We start from the raw sequence: 14,579 nt of genomic DNA, 5'->3' as shown, positions 1-14,579 counted from the left end.
GGGCCTGAGTGACCTTAAACTTTTCAAGAACTTGTGGGTTAGGGAGAATAATTTGAAGTGGTGAAGAAGTATGATATCCATGGGACATCATCTTCATTAGGAAACCTTGTTTCAAGAGATTTGGGAAGATCATAGGTGTCTAAACCAGACATCTTTTGGGAGATATTCAAGATAGTTGATTTAAAGTCCTTAATATGACACCCAATATGAAATATTAACGCTAGGACCCAACAAACTATTTTATAACTTAGAAGAGGTATGCCGTAATCCAAGCTATAAAATATTTGAAGGTAGGTGAATGACGATTCGCCAATTTCCACCAAGATAAACGAAATGTATTATTAGGTTTTAATTGGTTTTGAAACTCCTAGATCTTTGAGATTCATTGAACTTTTCAAAGGCATGTTTCAATCTCGAGTGTGCCCTTCAGGTTTTGTGACTAGGATGCCGAGGATCACAAAACAAGGTGTGAAGTAACCATGCAAATCACTTGGTACCCTTAATAAATTACCCCTCAATCGATGTGCCGGTTAACCACACACGCTCCATCGATACTATGATAAATATTAAGTCACCCTTTACCTACCTTGTTAAGTCCAAGTTAGTGTGCCGGTTAACCACACACGCTCCACTAACGACTTAGACAAAGTGTAAAGTGTAATTTCATGGATTAGCACCTTATTCACATTTTTCCTAAGTAACTAAGATTGGGTATTATTAAGAGTTTAGTTACTTAGTATTATCATTAATACTTTTAATGAAGGGAGAATTCTAGTCCTGTCAAACCCGTTCGGCTAACGACCCTCCACCAGTCAAGCAAGCGGTGGGTGAGAGTGGACACCCATTAAGTTGCCATTTTATAGGCAACAACCTTATACCCACCTTATAGACCGGCTTCGTGAATGAGGCGTACTAGCGGTAAGACTGACTTTACTCTTATACATATATATATTATTAACTTATAATATTATAAAGTATAAGGGTTGAATTTTAACTTTTAAAATTCTAAGGGCTAACTTGGAATTAAAGTATTCATAAGTGAAAACTTTACAAATTCCAAAACTTGAGGGCAAGTTTTGAAACTATTCAAAACTAATTAATTCCATAACTTATGTGTTTAAAGTAGTTTTAATCCAAAAACTCTTCAAGTTCCATAACTTGAGGACAAGTTATGGAAGACTTTAAACTAATAAAAGAATTAACTTTTCTTTATTTTATAACTTATGGAACTAATTAAGGTTACACTTTTTTTATTTTATTTTATTTTATTAAATGAAGAGACTCTTGGTCCTCCATAACTTGAGGACAAGTTATGGAGTCATAAAACCATTTAATTAGAACTAGACTCTTCATTTTTGTAACCTTTGCCAACTTTTATGAGTTTTAAGATTCATAAATGTGACTTATAAGTTACATAAACACATTTTATGAACTTCTTTTAGATTAATTTGGATTAAAACCAACTATCACATAATTTTATTCATTAATCTAAATTCACTCATAAAATAAGGTAACACAAAAAACTTTTGGTGATCCATAACCTATTCTTAAGTTATGGAATCCTTTAAAACATTAACACCAAATTTTTTGTAACTCCATAAAACTTTGAATCAATTTTTTTAAAAACCTTTTCATATCCATAACTTATGGAGGTTTCAAAAAAATAAAACTCTTTAGATCAAACTTTTAAAACTAATAAAATAATCATATTATTTTATCTTTTATTAAATTTAACCTAATTCAACTCATAAAGCAAATTATTCAAATTTTACAAATAATTAGTTTTTCACAAGAACAAGTAATTATCTTAAAATTTGACAAACTTCATGTTTTTTTTTTTCCAACATTGAAAATAAAATATTTGTATCAATATAACAGAAAACAACCCGTGGCTCTGATACCACTGTTGGGTTTTGTGCATTCTAACACTCCTAAGTGTACATGCAACCCTAAATACCTTGGATCTATGTTTTCTCTATTATACATGCAAATAAGAACTTCCAAGGTATTATCCTAATCTAGCATACAAAACAATAATGTAACAAGATAGAATACATACCTCTTGATGTAGAAAGTCTTCATGAAGCTTGAGTGCTTAGTGCCCCAAGTGTGACACCTCAAATGGAATCACAATCATCAAAACACTTAGAATGACTTGAGAGAATTCTACACTCACCAAAATCGGCTAGCCCTTTCTTGAATACTACTAGTGGCCGATTTTTCCTCAATAATAAGATGCTTATATAGTTACACAATTAGGGTAAACTCTTAATTGTCATGGCTTTCCATTTCCTTGGATCCATGGGTACAAATACACCATGGAGCATCCATGGACCATCCTATGGGTTTTAGCCCAACTTGATTATCCATGGAGCATTAGCCCACTATACAAGTATGGATGATTTACACAATCAACCCATATATTTAATTAGTCTTCTTTTGATCACTTAATTAATCCTAGATTAATTCTTGATCAATACTAATTAAATAATCTTATTATTCTTATTATTAATATACTAGAACTTATAATATATTAATAACCATAAGTGTCTTATTTCTCTCATTCAAGTGCATGATGGTATGCAACCCAAATGGACCATGCCGGGTCGGGTCAAGTCTTACCAAATATAGTTATGGACTTAGACATTAATCCAACAGGTCCTTCCTCTGGTCATAATAGATAAACTTTCAAACTTTATCCATTAACACACCTCAAAAAGTCAAAATCCCAAGCCTTAACTCCTTAAGGATGACCAAATGCATAAAGACACCCATTAACCACCAAATCTCCAAGGTTTCTCACCCAATGTGTCAATAATGATTTCTTACTCCTAACAAGCCCTATAAATCGTGGCTTCATAGACATCCATGCCCTTCCATTTTAGGTCAAAAACATGGCAATAAAGACTTAGACTTGAGCATGGAACCAAAAACATCATAGATCTTTAGATTTGGAACATATAACACTAGAATGATCACATGGATCCATAAAGTTGCTAACTTTATGAGATCCTACCTTCCAATTTCTCTCATCATGAAAACATAGGGATAAAATAGCTAGATCTAGACATATATAACATAAAGATTAGATCTTGAGGACTTACAAGAGTCCATAAACATGCTCAAGGTAGATGGGAAGACTTGCTTACTGAAACCAAGCTCAAAGATGTCTTCTTATTCTTCAAAATACCACCAAAACGCATAAGAGCTTAAATATTACCAACAGAGGCTAGGGTTTCTTCTTAGAGGCTAAGGGAGAGTGAATGAGGCTGCTGGTGGGCAACCATAGCCATCACATTCCCTTATATATGGCTCAAACCACGGATTAGAATTTGTTATTAAACAACGGAAACGGCGTGCCAATATATTCCACATCATGGCACCAAATTAAAGGCCACATAAACATTAGGTTGACCATGCCGTGGAATTCCATCACCAGTACATAGCCACCATAGATCCAATTTCAATTTTTTTAAATTACTAAAAAGGAAAATACCCGATAATTGGAGCTACATGAGTTTTCACTACCACTACACCATCAATAATAGGAGAACCCTATTTTTTCATCCACTTGATTTCATTATGCCGGGATGCATCCATTTTATCCGATGTAAGGAGCATAAAACCTATTTTGTATTTCCCAACCTAATTTCATGCCGGTTTTAGAATTGAAGTTATCTTGGGATGCATCTGTTTACTTTCATGATAACATAAGCTAAAGATTTTTAATTATTGTTGAGGAACACTAACCATCAATCGAAAATGACCTTAAAAAATACTTTAGCGTTGAGATAATATATATATATATATATATATATATATATATATATATATATATATATATATATATATATATATATGGGTAAAGTGAATATACCTAACAACCTTATATAAGCTTAGGTACTTAACCTCATCAAACTACGTCATTTTACACTAAATTTTCATTGCAATCATCCAAGGTTCTTAAACTTCATCCGTAAACTTGATTTACTTCAAAACAATTTGGAAATTCATCATTATATTTCTCATACATCCTTTCATTTGTAGCGGTAGGATATGAAGCCCATCAGGTGGTATTCGATAGAAAGACGTGATGTAAAAGAAAGATATTGGTGAAAGTCCAAAGATTTTGGAAGTAATCAAGTTATGGGGTTGAAGTTTAAGAACCTTAGGCAATTACAATGTAAATATGATACAAACCGATGTAGTATTATGGAGTTAGGTACCTAAGCTTATATAAGGTTTTTAGGTATATTCACTTTACATATATATATATATATATATATATATATATATATATATATATATACATATATATATATATATATATATATATATATATATATATATATATAGTTTGTTGTAATTTTCTTTTTATACAATTAAATTTATTATATATGCAATAATAAATAAAATGAATAGTTGGAGGGAATTGAAATGTATATGAACTGTGGAGTGAAATGGATGCGAACATAAAATTAAAATGAGAGGTGTCCGTGTGACAACTGAAGGGTTTCCGTCACTATTAATCATTAGGGAAGAGTAGGGAATATATATGTAATAGCTTAGTATTGTAATATTTTATTTTTTGAAATAATAAAAATTAAATGTGTCATTACATTTATTTGTTAAAACGGCCATGAGGCTAAAAAATTAGCGTTAGAAAGGTGTTACCGTTTTTTTAAATGGTTAACATACTAGGATAGTACTCAGTGACGGAGCTTGAGCAATCGAGTGGGGGGGGGGGGGGGGGGGGTCAATAGTAAAATATGTAGAAAAAGTGGAGAATAGGGGGGGCCACTGTCAATATTTTTAGTTTAACGTCTAATATGTAGAAATTTTAAAAGTAAAGGGACTAGTTCTGAAAAAAAAACAGGGGCTACCCCCCCCCCCCCCCTTGTCCTAATGATGATCCGTCCCTGATAGTACTTCATTAACGTCATCTAAAGGATACAAGATTTGTAAAAATGCGACTTCAAAGGAAAGAGTTATAAATTTTATAAAATTAAAATCAACCACGTAATTAAAATTAAAAATGTCAAAACGCTACTGAGAGATTGGTTGAGTTTTGACTAAAAGTGCAAAAAGGAGTTTCGTAGTACTCCTTAAGATATTAACATTATCACAAAGAATGTTGAAAATGGGATCCATATGAGAGATGATTTTTGAAAAATCATTTATTTTTATCCCCATTAGGCAGAAAAATGAAAGTCATAACTAGCTAAAACAACCTAGAGGAGAGTTGTAGTTCCCATTGAGATCATCATATAGATATAGGCAGGGCTTATATTAGAGACCGCATGAAAGATTTATGATTTTTTCAAAATCATTTCGTGCGTGCAAGTGCGCGACTATGCCCGCCACACAACTATCATCTAAGTCAAGTAGATTGCGAGTGACGTGCCAATTTGGGAAGTGACACATGACCTTCTCTTGATGGAGCCACGATGATCATGCGCAACGCGTGCAAATATTTGTGCCGAGCACACCCGAAATCCATGACTATAAGTAGAGTGTTGTGAAGACCTCATTTCCCATAGCTTAGTACTTACTCTCTCAACAATCTCAAATCTCCTGCCCTTTGAAGTGGTCCCCAGAGTCCCGAGCCCGATTCAACCTTATATCAAAGATCCCACATGACTAGGGTGAGTTCAAAACCCGAATTTCATTATTTTAAATGTTTTACGCAGGGGGGTACATGCTTATCAAATTGTTTTATCAAAATATATTTATATCTGTAAATATCAACCGTTTCCTAAAGATTAAAACCATAGGGTAATGTAGTTGTAGATACTATACCTAGTTATAAGTTATGATATTATGCCTAAGAGTTATGAGGCCCAATAGTCTAGGAAGAGAGAATACCTAGATGTTATAATGACCAAATCCCCAAGATAACATAGTAACTAGAAGTTATGTTAGTAAAATATAAGTATATGCAATGTACCTAATCGTGACTCTGCCCAAATATCAAGTTCTCAAATTAACTAGAATTAGGGTATATATATATATATATATATATATATATATATATATATATATATATATATATATAATTACGAGATCGAAAGATATAATTATAAAATATAAAATTAAATGTGCTTATATTAGGATAATTATAAGAAAGATAAAAGATAAAAGATAAAATATAAAAGATAAAGTACCTAAGGTTAATGCGTTAGTGAGCTGTTAATATTCATCCAATAGCATTGATTAAATTCTACTTGCCCAATAACTATAATTGTTAATCTTGCGAGAGCTAGGAAGATATGTATAGATCTATACGAGGATTAACACGCCCACCTACGATTGCTAGCTACAATCATGGAAAAATAACTTTCTTATTAGTCACTATTTAACGTTCGATAAAGCGTCATGGTGGGGCAATTATTAGTTAAACAACGTCGATTATGGGGGCTCATGGTAATACATTACAAACACTTTAAAGATCATTACAATTAGGGATGCCTTAGATTGTAGATAAAATACATTAGGGTTGTTAGATATCATACTAATATAGAAAATAGGATTTATAAAATATCCTAAAAGATAATAAGATAGGATCATTAGACATCCTAAAAAGATAGTAAGCTAGTTTGATAAAATACTTTAGGAAATGTTTTTCTAAAATAAAAAGGATTCTAAAATTAATACAACCAAATAAAGTCGAAAACTATAAGAACCTGTGCCCTCACCAAAATTATGCTCACGTTTTCAGAAATATATGTATTCTCAGGGAGATAAGTGTGGATGATATTTGTGTCGAGAAGGAAGAGATCTTCGAGGAAGCTTGTTGGAGTTAAGCTCCATTCATTTATCATTTCTAGTAATGTTTAGGTTAAGTTCTTGACATTTAAACAATGTAAGCCCAAAATAATTTATAATAAATAAAAGTATCGTTTGTAATATATTTTTTGGTTATATTCTATATATATTTCTATGCCTTGATCCAATTTCCCCACGTTTGCCACCGGTCGTAGGTATGATAGATTGCTATCTGAGCTAGAGGTTATAGCGAACTAATAATTCCTTAGGTACTATGACTATAACCTAGGGCATAAAACTTTGAATTAATTAAACCTAATCAAAGTAATATTATTAATTACCGTACTGTAACACCTGTCAAAATTAAGTCAATAACAATCACATGTGATTATGCTAATCATGTAATGTGATAAATGTACTATGTATTTTATTATAAATTCTAATACAAATATGAACTTTCTTTATGATACAACTCAAAGTATACATCCATACGATTCCAAAAATATAGAGAAATGTCTGAATCTGACTTCGCATGAAGAAGTTATGATAAACCGAACACTATAAATCTCTATAATAAGAGGAATTTAAAATATACTTAGAAGTAGCTATTTAATACTAAAAGAGAGTTGTAGTACTCATAAATACCTAAGCGTGCATATAAAGAACGTCAAGAACGGAGTTCGTATGCAAAAGTTATGGCCTTCCGAAGATTCAGCTTTCAGAAACCCTAAGCTAACTAAACTCACGACGTCAACAAGGGTTTATTCACGACGTGAGGATTCATTTTGCCACATTTCGGAATTTAGAAGGTGTGACGAGGCTGCGAGGGGATATGATCCAAACTCACGACGAGAACAAGGAGTTTTTCACGACGTCCGGAGTCACATGGCTACCTTCCGAAGATAGGGACGCAAATGGCAAGTCTACGGGGTGAAAATGCAAGACTCACGACGTGAGCCTTATGAAACTCACGACGTGAGAGTCCAAAATCCTTACTATAAATAGCAGGTTCGACTTCATCTATTCCTTACACCATTTCCTTATCTCCTGTCTCCCTTGCTGAAGCCATCTTGCATCCCGAGCCCTGACAATATCATACGCTGACCGTTTTGCTTAGATAACATAAAATCACACTACTAGGGTGAGTTTCACGGCCCCACTTTCTATTATTTCGGGGAAAACGCATGCTAGATATTATGTATATGTTATTATTATGTCTACAAGATAGTATATAGTTATGATAACAGGGGTATGGTTGTTCTAAATATAATATTTTGAATATATACAACTAATATCAACTTATTAGTATGTTAATTTACTAACATATTAGTATGTTAATTTACTAATGTAGATATTGAGTTATACTTAGGATTCTATATATATCTTGTGTGTGATATAATTCAAATGTTATATTCGGAAGTTCTATAGGTTAAGTTATGAAGTATGTTGTTATTAATAGTTTTATGTCAAGATAAAACTGGATATGTTATATATTGTTATTGTTATTTTTATGTTAAGATAAAACTTGGTATTGTTATTGATAGTTTTATGTCAAGATAAAACTAGGAACGTTATATGTTGTTATTATTGGTTTTAGGTCAAGATAAAACCTGGTTTTACTTCAAGATATAGCGGTTATACTGCCTAAGTATTATGAAGTTAGAAGTAATGTTTAAAAGCATAGTCTAGTAACTTATGGTTTTAGACATGAAGATGCTTTTGTTGTTAGATCTATAGGAAGCCATCAAAGTCTACATGAGTAATTGTATTCATCAACTAAGATTGGGGATCTTAGCGGAAATCCTCTAAACTGTAACCGTTAATTCCGTGTGAGCGAGGAAGTCGTGTATAATTAGTATACGGGTTGACCACCTCACTTGTGAAAGTTAGCCACAGTCAACCAAAAGCAAGTGATGAACTATCCTTTTATTTGTTATTGTTCCGGCGTCGATGAAGCGTACGGTGTTGTTTCTCATGGTAAATCATGAGTGTGTTTGTTTCTCATGGTAAATCATGAGTGTGTTCTATCAGAGGTATTATGTCACAGCAGTAGTTACAAGCTCATGGTAGCAAATTGTTAGAAACATTATACCTTGTCGTATACAAGTATTAATGTTAAGTATAAGTCTTTCCCTACTTATACTATAGGATCAAGAAATGTTTAGGTATAATACTTAATTGATAAGTATATTATTATACCTAATATACATACTAAATGTTGGAGAGTCAAAATGATACTTTCAAAACTATACTTTTGAATGTGTAAAAATGTATTATTTTATGGAGTCAAAACCTGTGGACTCACCAACTTTATGTTGACGTATTTTTAAAATTCATGTGTTTTCAGGAACTTGAAAAGCTGGTATGTATTCGAACAGGAGAAGTTTTACTATTTTCTTTCTGTTCTTTATGAAGTATGTCATAGTCGGATATTATGTAATAAATATTAGGAAAACCATAATATAACTTTCAATCATCAAAAAAGGTGTGTATTTTCTTTAGTATTGTTCAATGTATGTTATATAACTGTGATACAAAAAATGTCGTTACACTACCCGGTGTTTCCGCCGACGGCCGGGGTGTGACGAATTGGTATCAGAGCTATTAACTATAGTGAACTGGTACTTTCTTAGGAAAGCACATCAATAGTTTAGGGCTTACTCTATTAGGTTTAGGTATATACCTTAGCCTATAAATAAAAAGTATTATTAACTATTCTACTGAAGGACTACTTACGGGAGCGGTGAGAAGGATAGACATGTCAATTTGGGTTGATGGATTTCAGAACGGCTATATGCTAAAATGATCCTGCCCTTTCGACAGTCCTGACTGGCCGGAGCTTTATCAGATAGACCTGAAGTAACAAACAATAGTAAAAGTGTGAATACAATATATAAGAATATAGAGTCATGTATAAAGACTCAGACCCGCGATGAGAATACACCTTAATACCCGGAATGTTTTTGATCTCAAGGATTTAGATCAAATATTCCAACTAAAGTTTATATGTGCATAGATCCTATCAAAAATAGGTGTAGGTGCACAAATACATTTTACTATGATCAGGTCATATGAACTATTTAATTTGGGAGAAATATTTGATAGACTAAACTCTTGGTGATCCAAAATGTATAGGAATCCGACATCGCACATTCACGAGAATGGATAATCATCGAGGATACGGATGAAGAAGAGGAACTTTCATTCCCTATGATGGTAGGCGATCCTTACTATCCAGTAACTCCAACCACCTTTCATCCAATACCTTTTGACGATGGAGCACCTTTACCCTCCAACAAATAGGAAGAGAGTGAACCAATGGAAGAAAGCGAATCCATGGAGGAGACAGAGTCGGTGGCATCATCTCTACAACCACTGAACACTCTTTACCGTAAAGTTCCAGGAGGAGTAAAAATGAAACGCACTGCACGTAAATCTAAACCGATATGGCAAAAGCTTAAGAAGAGTCAGAAGGAAACATCTTCAGGAAGTCATAGAGTTCAAGATGAACCTGCAGGAATCGCACAAACAGTTGATAGATGGGTGGTGGAAGATAAAGATGCCAAGATGTATGAGACTGGTCAGTCATCTCGATCACATCTCCCACATTCTTCTGAAGATAACACTTTATCTCAATTGTTTGAGAAAAGTGTGAAAATTGAAGATAAGATGGAAATTGTCGAAGGGAGGGCTACTCATCTCTCTGGAAGAGTGCAAAGGCTAGAAGGACAAAGGACACGAGATCAGGAATCGGTGATGGATGTCCATCATCGTATAAATTTTGTTTATAATGACATGATTACTCACGATGCCAGGATTGCAGAGTTAGAGCTCTACAATCAAACCTCAAGAAATGAAGAACGCACGGGAAGTCTTGAGCAGAGAACTCAAGCACTTGAAGAGAAAGTGGTTAATGTCACTGACGTGCTGGGTCATCACTTAGGTTTCCGGTAGATAAGCTACAACTAGCGGTTATGTAAATAGAGAAAATCAGATTAGTTAATGCGAAAAGAGGAAAATTTATAGCAAGGATGTAGAAAACCTTGAAAATTTTTCAATGTTTATAGAAACTTTTCTCTTATAAACCTAAATAAACTGATGTAACCACTGGTAATAACATGAAGCATACGTTACAGTAATAATTATGTTGTCTATTATGTTTTACGCTGTGAATAATAACTAGAGTATTTAGTACTCGTGTATTAAATGATTAAGAAAACTCATAAAAATTCTTATTATTTATAATAGGAACAAAAACAAAATGCCTAGAAGGAGTAATCGGCTAAACCCTAACCGACCATCAGCACCACAACAACCACAACCACCACCAGAAATAAACCCCTCAATAAGTTCAATACAACTTGAAGAAATCATAGCTCAAAGAATTGTTGCGGCTCTATCTAATGTCACAAGAGATGGAGTTTGAAATAAAGGCCATGTAGGGACCGCTAGAACATGTACCTACAAAGATTTTATGAATTGCATGACAAAAATCTTTCATGGAAATGAAGAGTAAGTGAATTTCACAAGGTGGATAGAAAAGATAGAATCCGTCTTTCAAATAAGCTTTTGTCTAGATGATTGTAAAGTACAATTTGCAGCATGTACTTTCGCTGACGCAACACTTACATGGTGGAATAGCCATATGAATACAATGGGAATTGATACTGTGAATTCCATGAAATGGGAGGAGCTAAAAATGATGTTAGTAGAGGAGTATTGTCCTAGGGAGGAGATACATAAACTGGAACAATAACTGTGGACCCTAACAATGAAGGGTTCAGAGATAAAAGCTTATACCACTAGATTTAATGATCTTGCTGTAATGTGTCCATCACTTGTAATCCCTGAATATAAAAAGATTGAGCGATATATATGGGGTTTAGCATCACAAATCAAAGGCATGGTGATCGCATCAAAGCCTACGACTTATGACAGCACCAAGAGGATAGCTCAACAGCTAACCCTCATAGAGATCCAAGGAACAGAAGTGGTCTCAAAGGGTGAGTCTCCCAAATCTAGAACAAACCAACACAAGTTTAATAGGAAGAATCCCAAACAATCATCTGAGAAAAGATAAGAAGTGGCAAGCAACTACACAGCCACAACAGCAGTACCTACTCAACCAAAATCTTCATGGTGCAATCAGTGCAACCGTCATCATCCAGGTGACTGTTTTGTCTGCATGAAGTGCATGAAAAAGGGGCATACTGCTAGTTACTGCAGGAGCACAAGACCTGCAACAGTCGATCAACAAACCAATAATGGGACAGGCTGTGGTGAAGAAAGAAGATGCAATGAGTGTGGGGAGGTTGGATATATCAAGAAAGAGTGTCCAAAGTTAAGGAGTCAATGAGGCATAGGACGTGGCAGGGTGTTTGTGATTGGAAGCAGAAAGGCTATCTAGGACCCTTCGGTCGTATTTGGTACATTTCTTATAGATAATTTATATGCTTCTATATTAAAAGAAATATGTGAAGTAGAAATCGCTAACGATCAAACTGAGAAAACACATGAAATCATAGAAAACTGTCTGTTAACTCTTAATAACTACCTTTTTCACGTCAACCTCATGCCAATGCCTATCGGTAGTTTTGATGTTATAATTGGCATGGATTGGTTATCTTCACACCGCGCCGAAATTCTATGTCATGAGAAAGCCATACGACTACCCTTACCAAACGGCGAAGCTCTGATTATCTATGGCGATAAATCATGGAAGAACCTCTAAGTCATCTCTTATACTAAGACCTAGAAATATCTACATAAGAAATGTAGCGCATTCTTAGCTCACATTGTAGATAGGAAGAGAAAGACAAAAGAAATCAAGGACATACCTGAAGTATGTGATTTCCCTAACGTGTTTCTTGGAGATCTACCTGGAATACCTCCCGTCTGACAACTTGAGTTTCGAATCGACTTAATTCCAAGAGCAACACCAGTAGCAAAATCTCTGTATCGGTTGGCTCCATCTGAAATGCAAAAATTGTCTAGCCAACTACAAGAACTTCTTGACAAAGGCTTTATCCAACCAAGTTTTTCACCTTGGGGAGCACCAATCTTGTTTGTCAAGAAGAAGGACAGATCCTTTCGAATGTGTATTGATTATCGAGAGCTGAACAAGCTAACGATCAAGAATCGTTATCCACTTCTGAGAATTGAGGATTTATTCGATCAACTGCAAGGATCTAGCTACTACTCAAAGATAGATCTTAGATCAGGATACCATCAACTCAGAGTACAAGAAGACTACATTCCAAAAACAACATTTAGAACTCGTTATGGTCATTATGAGTTCTTAGTTATGTCTTTTGGATTAACCAATGCCCCTGCAGTGTTTGTGGATCTCATGAATCGTGTTTGCAAACCATACTTGGATAAATTCGTGATCGTGTTTATCGATGATATATTGATATATTCACGAACCAAGGAAGAACATGGTCAACACCTGCAAATAATCTTGGAACTACTAAGAAAAGAAAAGTTGTACGCTAAATTCTCCAAATGTGAGTTTTGGATTATAGAAGTACAATTTTTAGGTCATGTACTTAGCAACGAAGGGATTCATGTTGACCCATCCAAAGTTGAAGCAATCAGGAATTGGGGAGCACCAAAGATGCCAACAGAGGTGCGTCAATTCCTAGGACTTGCTGGCTATTACCAAAGATTCATAGAGAATTTCTCCAAAATAGGCAAACCACTTACAACACTAACCCAGAAGGATAAGAAAGTTCAACTGGGAAGACAAACAAGAAGCGGCTTTTCAGAAACTGAAGCAAATGTTGTGTAGTGCACCAATCCTATCCCTCCCAGATGGGACAGAAGATTTCGTCGTGTACTGCGACGCATCAAATCAAGGATTGGGATGTGTGTTGATGCAAAGAGGAAAAGTTATCGCCTATGCATCACGATAACTTAAGGTGCATGAGAATAATTACACTACCCATGATGTTGAATTGGGAGCTGTAATTTTTGCACTAAAAATTTGGAGACATTACTTATACGGTACCAAGTGTACTATTTTTACCGACCACAAGAGTCTCCAACACATATTTGACCAAAAAGATCTTAATATGAGACAAAGAAGATGGGTTGAATTGTTGAATGATTACGAATGTGAGATTCGTTATCATCCCGAAAAAGAAAACGTGGTAGCAGATGCCTTGAGCCGGAAAGAATATATTAAACCCCGACGGGTATGAGCATTAACTATAACGATCCATTCTAACTTTACCGCACAAATTAGAGAAGCTCATCTTGAGGCTCTAAAAGATGAAAACATCAAGAACGAAGCTTTGCGAGGAATGGAAAAGCAACTTATACAAAATGATGACGGAACACGACACTTTATGAACCGAATTTGGACGCCTAAGTTTGGTGGAATTAAGGACTTGGTCTCAGAAGAAGCCCACAAGTCAAGATATTCCGTGCATCCAGGTTCTGACAAAATGTACTTAGACTTAAAAGTACATTTTTGGTGGCCAAACATGAAAGCAAAAATTGCTACTTATGTGAGCATATGTTGGACTTGTTCTAGAGTTAAGGCAGAACATCAAAAGCCTTCAGGTTTACTTCAACAACCGGAAATACCTGAATGGAAATGGGAGCAGATTTACATGGACTTCATCACTAAGTTACCCAAAACTCCTAGCGGGTTCGACACTATTGGGGTAATAGTCGATAGATTGACTAAGTCTGCCCATTTCATACCAATTAAGGAGAACGATAAGATGGATAAGCTAACTAGAGTTTATCTTAAGGAAATTGTCAGATTGCATGGAGTTCCAAATTCTATTATTTCTGACCGTGATAGT

This window comes from Lactuca sativa, chromosome 1 (genome assembly GCF_002870075.4).
Source record: "Lactuca sativa cultivar Salinas chromosome 1, Lsat_Salinas_v11, whole genome shotgun sequence".
NCBI lineage: Eukaryota > Viridiplantae > Streptophyta > Magnoliopsida > Asterales > Asteraceae > Lactuca > Lactuca sativa.
The sequence above is the reverse complement of the archived record's forward strand: the minus strand, read 5'-3'. Positions refer to the sequence as shown.